Below are 7,480 nucleotides of genomic sequence, written 5' to 3'. Positions count from 1 at the left end.
AAAATAATAAAATAATAATATCCATGAAGATGGAATAACCATTTTACTGCAGCCTATTCAATTTCTTTCATGAGTGTTTTATAGTTTTCATTGTAGAGATCTTTCACATCTTTCTTTCTTAATTCGTAGTTACTTAAATCTATTTGTAGCTATTAAAAATGGAATTACACTCTTAATTTTTGTTTCAGATTGTTCACTGTTGGCTTGTAGAAATACTACTGACTTTTGTGTGTTAATTTTGTGTCCTGATCTTCACTAACTTTATCTGTTCTAATACTTTTTTGATAGCATCTTCAGGTTTTTCCAAATATAATATAATACCATTTGCAAACAAGGATAACTTGACCTCTTCCTTTCCAATGTAGATGCATTTATTAGGTTGGTGCAAAAGTAATTGCTGTTTATGCCATTGTTTGCAATGGCAAAATTATTGTATTGGGATCTATCTCTTTCCTTAGCTTAAATATTTGCTTTATATATCTGGGAGCTCCAGTGTTGGGCAAATATTATTACAATTGTTATATCCCCTTGTTGAATTGACTCCTTGATGTTATATAATGACCTTCTTTTCTCTTACAGTTCTTATCTTAAAACATATTTTGTCAGAACTCCTGCTCTTTTTTGATTTCCATCGGAATAGAATGTCTTTTTCCATCCCTTTATTTTCAGTCTATGTGTGTCTTTATAGGTTGTGTGTCTTTATAGGTTGTGTGTTTCTTGAAAGCAAAAGATCCTTTTATACCATCCATTCAGCCACACGATATTTTTTTATTGGAGTTTAGTTCATTTATATTCAGTGCTATTACTGATAAATAAGGACTTACTCTTACCATTTTATTATTTTTTATCTGGTTGTTTTGTGGTTTTCTTTTCCTTCTTTACTTCTTTCCAGTCTTATTTTAGTGAAGGTAATTTTCTTTAATGGTATGACTTCATTTCTTGCTTTTAATTTTGTGTGTCTGTTGTATGATTTTTAATTTTTAGGTTGCCATCAGGCTTGCAAATACCATCTTATGACCTATTCTTTTAAGCTGTTAACAACACTGCTTGCATAGACAAACAAGCAAAAGAAACCTAACAAAAACTCTATGTTGTAACTTTGTCCCCCACTTTTAAAATGTTATTGTTTCTATTTATACCTTATTGTACTACCTAGGTCTTGAAAAGTTGCTGCAGTTATTTTTGATTGCTTCTTTTTTTTTTTAGTCTTTCTACTTAAGATCAGAGTACCACATACCACAGTTTACATACCACAGTTTCAGTCTTATAATAGTCTTTATTTTTCTGAGTATATACTGTGATGGTTAATACTGAGTGTCAACATGGTTGGATTGAAGGATACAATGTATTGATCCTGGGTGTGTCTGTGAAGGTGTTGCCAAAAGAGACTAACATTTGAGTCAGTGGGCTGGGAAAGGTAGGTCCACTATTAACCTTGTGGACACAATCTAATCAGCTGCCAGCAAATAAAAGCAGGCAGAAAACGTGAAAGAGAGATGGGACTAGCCTCCCTGTCTTCATTTTTCTCCTGTTCTGGATGCTTCCTGCCCTGAAACATGGGACTCCAAGTTTGTAGAGGACCACATGCTCGCAAACGAGACATTCCCGATAAGTCCTGCTCTTGCAAACGAAGTAGAGCGTGCCGTTCGGGGCGGCTGCCATGTTTGTCTCGTCCTGTGTTGTCTTGTGTGTTCATTCCTTTGTTTAGGAAACACACGGACCCCAACATCTGGTGCAGCAAGCAGGGTCCGTGGCTCCACAAGAGTAAGGAACCGGAGGGGGAACACCCCGGGCAGGTAAATAAATGAAGGGGGACCCACGGGAAAATTATGGGGAATTCCACCTCTCTGTCCTCTGAATATTTGCGGTTACTCAGGGACTGTTGATATCTATAGGAGTAGAAGTAAAAGAAAAGACTTTGAAGCGATTGTTTGCCCATGTTGAACAACATTGTTATTGGTTTCAATATCAAACCAAAGTGCAGTTAAATCGAAAGGAATGGTTACAAGTGGTTAAAGTCCTGCGTCGAGCTCATCAGCGAGGGCAAACGATGCCTCTGACTTTGTGGACTTTGTGTAGTTCTATTACTCAGGCATTAGAGTTACTTGAAACTGACTCAGAGCGTGGTGATACTGCCACAGGAGGTGAGGCATCTGAAGCTTTAGAGAGGAATGATCCTAGAGAGGAACATATTTACGCCCCAGTTGTTGAGGACGAGGAATTGGAAGAAGAGCTAATGCCTCCTTCATCTGAAGGAAATTCTGATTTGCAGCATATTTTAGAGATGTTACAACAGTTGTTAAAATTTCAAGGTGATGCTGCTCCTGTTTCTNCTTTGTTGAAATGTGATTGGAATACTACCCAATTTTGTATTACTCCTGTTTCTTTTAACAGCACTGTAAATAATTGGACTGAGATAAAGAGACTTTTAATTGGCCATAATAATCTTTCCCTAGAAATACAAGAATTAACACAAAACATTTCTGAATATTGCTAACCCTTTCCATATATCTTTGCATCGAAATAGTTCTAGATATGTTATTGCATGTGTAAGAAAACTTTATTTGTTGTTAACAGGAATTTTTAAATGGGATAATTATACAGGGGTAGTTAACTGTATGGACAATTGTACATTCTTAAGTTGTATAAATACTACTTGGTGGAATAATTGGAATGAGTCTCATTCCGATTTATATATACTAAGAGCCAGAAAAGAAACTTGGCTACCTGTGAACTTAACACGTGCCTGGAGTGAATCTGCTGGGGTTACTCAAATTTACAAAGTAATGCAAGATCTTGTCCACTACAGCCAGAGAGTGGTTGGGGTCATCGTAGCAGTGGTGGTGGGACTTGTAGCAATTGCTTCCACCGACGCTGTTGCTGGACTAGCTCTACCCCAGAGTATACAAAATGCAGAATTTGTACAATGATGGCATGAACAATCACATTTGTTGTGGCAGCAGCAATGAGACATAGATGCTCATTTGACTGAACGAGTGGATAATCTGGAGCAAGTGGTTTCTTGGTTGGGAGATCAGCTAACAGTGTTGAATACCCAAGCTTTGTTGAAATGTGATTGGAATACTACCCAATTTTGTATTACTCCTGTTCCTTTTACCAGCACTGTACATAATTGGACTGAGATAAAGAGACTTTTAATTGGCCATAATAATCTTTCCCTAGAAATACAAGAATTAACACAAAACATTTCTGAAACATTTCGCAATCAGTTACCATTGCTGACTGGAGCAGATTTAAAGACTGGTATTGCACAAAGTTTGACGTCTTTGAACCCTATGAGTCCTGTGAAAACTTTACTTTCTGTTTCTAGTAATGTATTGATTGTTGTTCTTGCCTTTGTCATTTTCACAGTCAGCTGGAGACGGCGCCAAAGGGCAAACACCGAATCCCAGTGAGCCCAACATGTGATGATGGTTTTAAAAGAAATTCAAACCTGTAAATAAGAAGGGGGAGATGTAGAGGACTACGTGCTTGCAAACGAGACATTCCCGATAAGTCCTGCTCTTGCAAACGAAGCAGTGTGTTCCTTCCCTGCAAACAGGGAGGACAAAGGAGCCAGCTGCAAACAGCAGACCCTGGGGCTGGTTTATGTATAAACATCTTGAAAATCCAGAAAGTCAGGGAAAGGTCAGAAAAACAACAATGTGTCTTGTGACTTGGCAACATTCCACAAACAACTGTATAAAATAAAGCAGAGCATGCCGTTCGGGGCGGCCTCCATGTTTGTCTCATCCTGTGTTGTCTTGTGTGTTCATTCCTTTGTTTAGGAAACACGTGGACCCCAACACAAGTTCTTCAGTTTTGGGACGTGGACTGGCTCTCCTTGCTCCTTGGATTGCAGACAGCCTATTTTGGGACCTTGTGATTGTGCAAGTTAATATTGAATAAACTTTCATATATATAAGAGAATGCTGACTAATACAATACTATTGCCAGTGAATTTTGTACCTTCAGATGATGCCTTATTGCCCATTAATATCTTTTCTTTTCTTTTTTTTTTTCCTGATTGAAGTACTTCCTTTAGCATTTCTTGTAGGGCAGGTCTTGTGTTTATTAAATCCCTCAGCTTTTGTTTGTCTGGGGAAATTTTTATATCTCCTTCATGTTTGAAAGATATTTTTGCTGGATATAATACTGTATGGCAACCGTTTTTTCATTCAGCATTTTAAATATATCATGCCATACACTCTTGGCCTATAAAGTTTACATTGAAAAGTCTGCTGCCAGACAGGCATATTGGAGATACAATGTATGTTATTTGTTTCTTCTCTCTTGCTACTTTTAGAATTATTTCTTTATCTTTGACCTGTGGAAGTTTGATTATTAAATGCCTTGAGGTAATCTTCTTTAGGTTAAATCTGCTGAGTATTCTATAACCTACTTGTTCTTGGCCATTGATATCTTTCTGTAGGTTTGGGAAGTTCTCTGATATCCCTTTGAATAAACTTAGTACCTCATCTCTTTCTCTACCTTCTCTTTAAGACAATAATTCTTACATTTGTCCTTTTGAGGCTATTTTCTAGATCCTGTAGGCATGCTTCATTCTTTTTTGTTTCTTTTTTTTTGTCTCCTATGACGGTGTATTTTCAAATAGTCTGTCTTCAAGCTCACTAATTTCTTCCTCTGCTTCATTAATCCTGCTACTAAAAGACTCTGATGTATTCTCCAGTATGTCAATTGCATTCTTTAACTCCAGAATTTCTGCTTGATCCTTTTCAATTACTTCAGTCTCGTTGTTAAATATATCTGATAGAATTCTGAATTCCTTCTCTGTGTTATCTTGAATTTCTTTGAGTTTCCTCAACACAACTATTTTGAATTCTCTTTATGAAAGGGCACATATCTCTGTCTCTTCAGGATTGATCTATGGTGCCTTATTGAGTTCATTTTGTGACATTATGCTTTTCTGGATGGTCTTGATACTTGTGGCTGTTCATTGGTGTTTGGGCATTGAAGAGTTAGGTATTCATTTTAGATTTTTCATTCTGTGTTTGTGCCCATCCTTCTTGAGAAGGCTTTCCAGGTATTCAAAAGGACTTGGGTGTTATGATCTAATCCCATATCTGCATTAGAGTGCACCCCAAGCCCACTAATGCTATGGTTGTTGCAGATTTGTTGAGGTATCACCTTGGTGATCTTGGATAAGAACTAGAAGAATTCTCTGGGTTACCAGGAAAAGACTCTTGTTTTCTTCTCTTACTTTCTCTCAAACAAATAGAGTTTCTCTCTGTGCTGAGATGTTTGGGGTTGGAGGTGGGTGACACAAGCACCCTTGTGGCCACCACCACTGTGACTGTGCTGGGTCAGGCCTGAAGCTAGCACAGCATTAGGTATCACCCAAGGCTCACTGCAACCACTACCTGGCTACTACCTATGTTTGCTCAATGTCTCAGGGCTCTACAATTAGCTAGTAACAAAGCTATCCAGGCTTTTGTCCTTCCCTTGAGATTGATGAGTTCCCTAGATCCTGGGTGGGTCCACAGATGCCGTTCCAAAGTTAGGGACTAGAGTCAAAAACCTTAGAAGGCTACCTGGAGTTCTATTCTACTATGGCTGATCTGATCCTCAAATCACAAGATACGTCATTTTCACTGTTCCTCTCCTTTTCCACAGGCAGAGGAGCCATAGTCTGTGACCACTACCACCACAGGCCCACAAGGAGTTTTGCTAGGCTACTTCCAATATACACTTGATACCCAAGATCTCTTCAGTCAGCCTGTGGTGGATGCTAGCAGGCCTAGGACTCACACATCAGGACAGTGGGCTCCCTTCTGGAACAGGGCAGGTCCAGAAATGCCATCCAATTGCCAGGGCCTTGAATAGAAGAACCCGCTTGGTGTTCTACTCCACTGTCACTGAGATGGTACCTAAGCTGCAAGACGAAGTTCCTTTTACATTTTTTCTGCTTTTCTCAAGCAGAAGGAGTCTCTAACTATAGCCACCACCTAAACCCAGCACATCTAAGAGTCTCATCCAAGGCCCATAGTGTGCTACCTGAGTACTGCTGCTGGTTATTCAGAGTCCAAGGGCTCCTTAGTCAGCAGTTGAAGGATTCTGCCAAGACTTGGTCCTTCCTTTCAAGGCAGCAGGTTGCTTCTGACCCAGGGTGTGTCTATATATATTGTCCGGGAGCTAGGTTCTATAACGGGGGCCTCACAACTCTGTCCAGTGCCCTAATGTACTGTGGCTGAGATGATATCCAAGATGCAAGACAAAAATCCTCTTTACTCTTCCTTCTCCTTTCTTCAAGTGAAAGCAAAGGGTATCTTTTAGAGCTGAGAGTTGTGCTGCTTGGGGTTGGGGTAGAAACGGCACAAACACTTCTTCAGCTGCTGTGGCTGGTGTCTAGTAAGCCAAGTGCACCCCAAGTCTACTGGCTCTGAGCACAGCTTAGTACTAGGACTTGCAGTCCCTGTGGCCTAGATTGCCTTTTAAGCTTATTTAATGCCACAGAGTACTTTAGCCTGTGATGGGGAGACCTGCCTGAACTCAAGTTTCAATCACTGGAATGGATGATACTCCTATGGCTAGGACTGGTCTGAATGTTCTCTTCATGGGCAAGCATCAGCTGAGTTCAGTCTAATTTTGCCTTCCACTGTGACAGGGCAGCACTGATTTTAATAGAAGTCTATTTGCTGCACTTTCTTCTCCCAGTTGCATAGATTTCTCTGTACCATGTGGCCACAGTATGGTTGGGCTCAGGGAGGGTTGATATTGGCAATACAAGACAGTCTTTTTTATCCTCTTCAGTGCCTTTTTCAGTGATATCAAATTAACACCAGGTACTGTGAGTGCTCACTTGATTTTTGTTTCTTAAGAAGGTGATTTTTGTGTGTGTGTGTAGCCAGTAGTTAAATTTGATGTTCCTGTGAAGGGGGCACAATAAATGGGGCCTTCTGTTGTCAACTTGCTCTTCCTTTTCTCTCTTTTTAGTTTTTTGAGAAACCACAACACTCTTTGCCATGTGGCTATACCAATTTACATTTCCATGAACATTGGGCAAGAATTACCCTTTCTCTGCATCCTCACCAACATTTGTCATTTTTTTTTTCTATCTTTTTAATGGTAACCATCTAACTGGAGTGAGATAACATTTCATCATGGTTTGATTTGCTTTTCCCTGATGATAAGTGATATTGAACATTTATTCATATACCTGTCAGTCATTGTTTATCTTCTTTTGAGAAATCTCTTCAGATCCTTTGCCCTTTCTTGGTAAGATTGTTCGTTTGTTTGTTTGCTATTGAGTTGTTTGAATTCCTTGTATATTCTGAATATTAGTGCCTTGTCAGACGAATAGATTCCAAATATTTTCTTTCATTCTACAGGTTCTGTCTTCACTCTGTTGATTGTTTCCCTCCCTGTGCAGAAGCTTTTTAGATTAATATTTGTCTATATTTGGTTTTATTGCCAATGCCTTTGAAGTTCTAGCCATAAAGTTCTTGTTCAGACAAATATA

General features: G+C 39.2%; 1 long non-coding RNA gene across 1 annotated transcript in view; it reads left to right on the top strand.

Moving 5' to 3' along the window:
• The window catches only part of LOC108536744 (uncharacterized), a 29,272-nt gene extending 27,490 nt beyond the window's left edge, over nt 1–1,782 (top strand). The window contains exon 3 of the long non-coding RNA XR_001887612.1: nt 1,709–1,782. This is a non-coding gene — a long non-coding RNA (uncharacterized LOC108536744). The remainder of the gene's footprint in view (nt 1–1,708) is intronic.
• Nucleotides 1,783–7,480: the final 5,698 nt, after the last annotated feature.

This window comes from Rhinopithecus bieti, unplaced genomic scaffold (assembly GCF_001698545.2).
Source record: "Rhinopithecus bieti isolate Rb0 unplaced genomic scaffold, ASM169854v2 scaffold_13349, whole genome shotgun sequence".
Lineage (NCBI taxonomy): Eukaryota > Metazoa > Chordata > Mammalia > Primates > Cercopithecidae > Rhinopithecus > Rhinopithecus bieti.
Note: the sequence above shows the minus strand (reverse complement) of the source record. Positions and strands in the feature narration are given on the sequence as shown.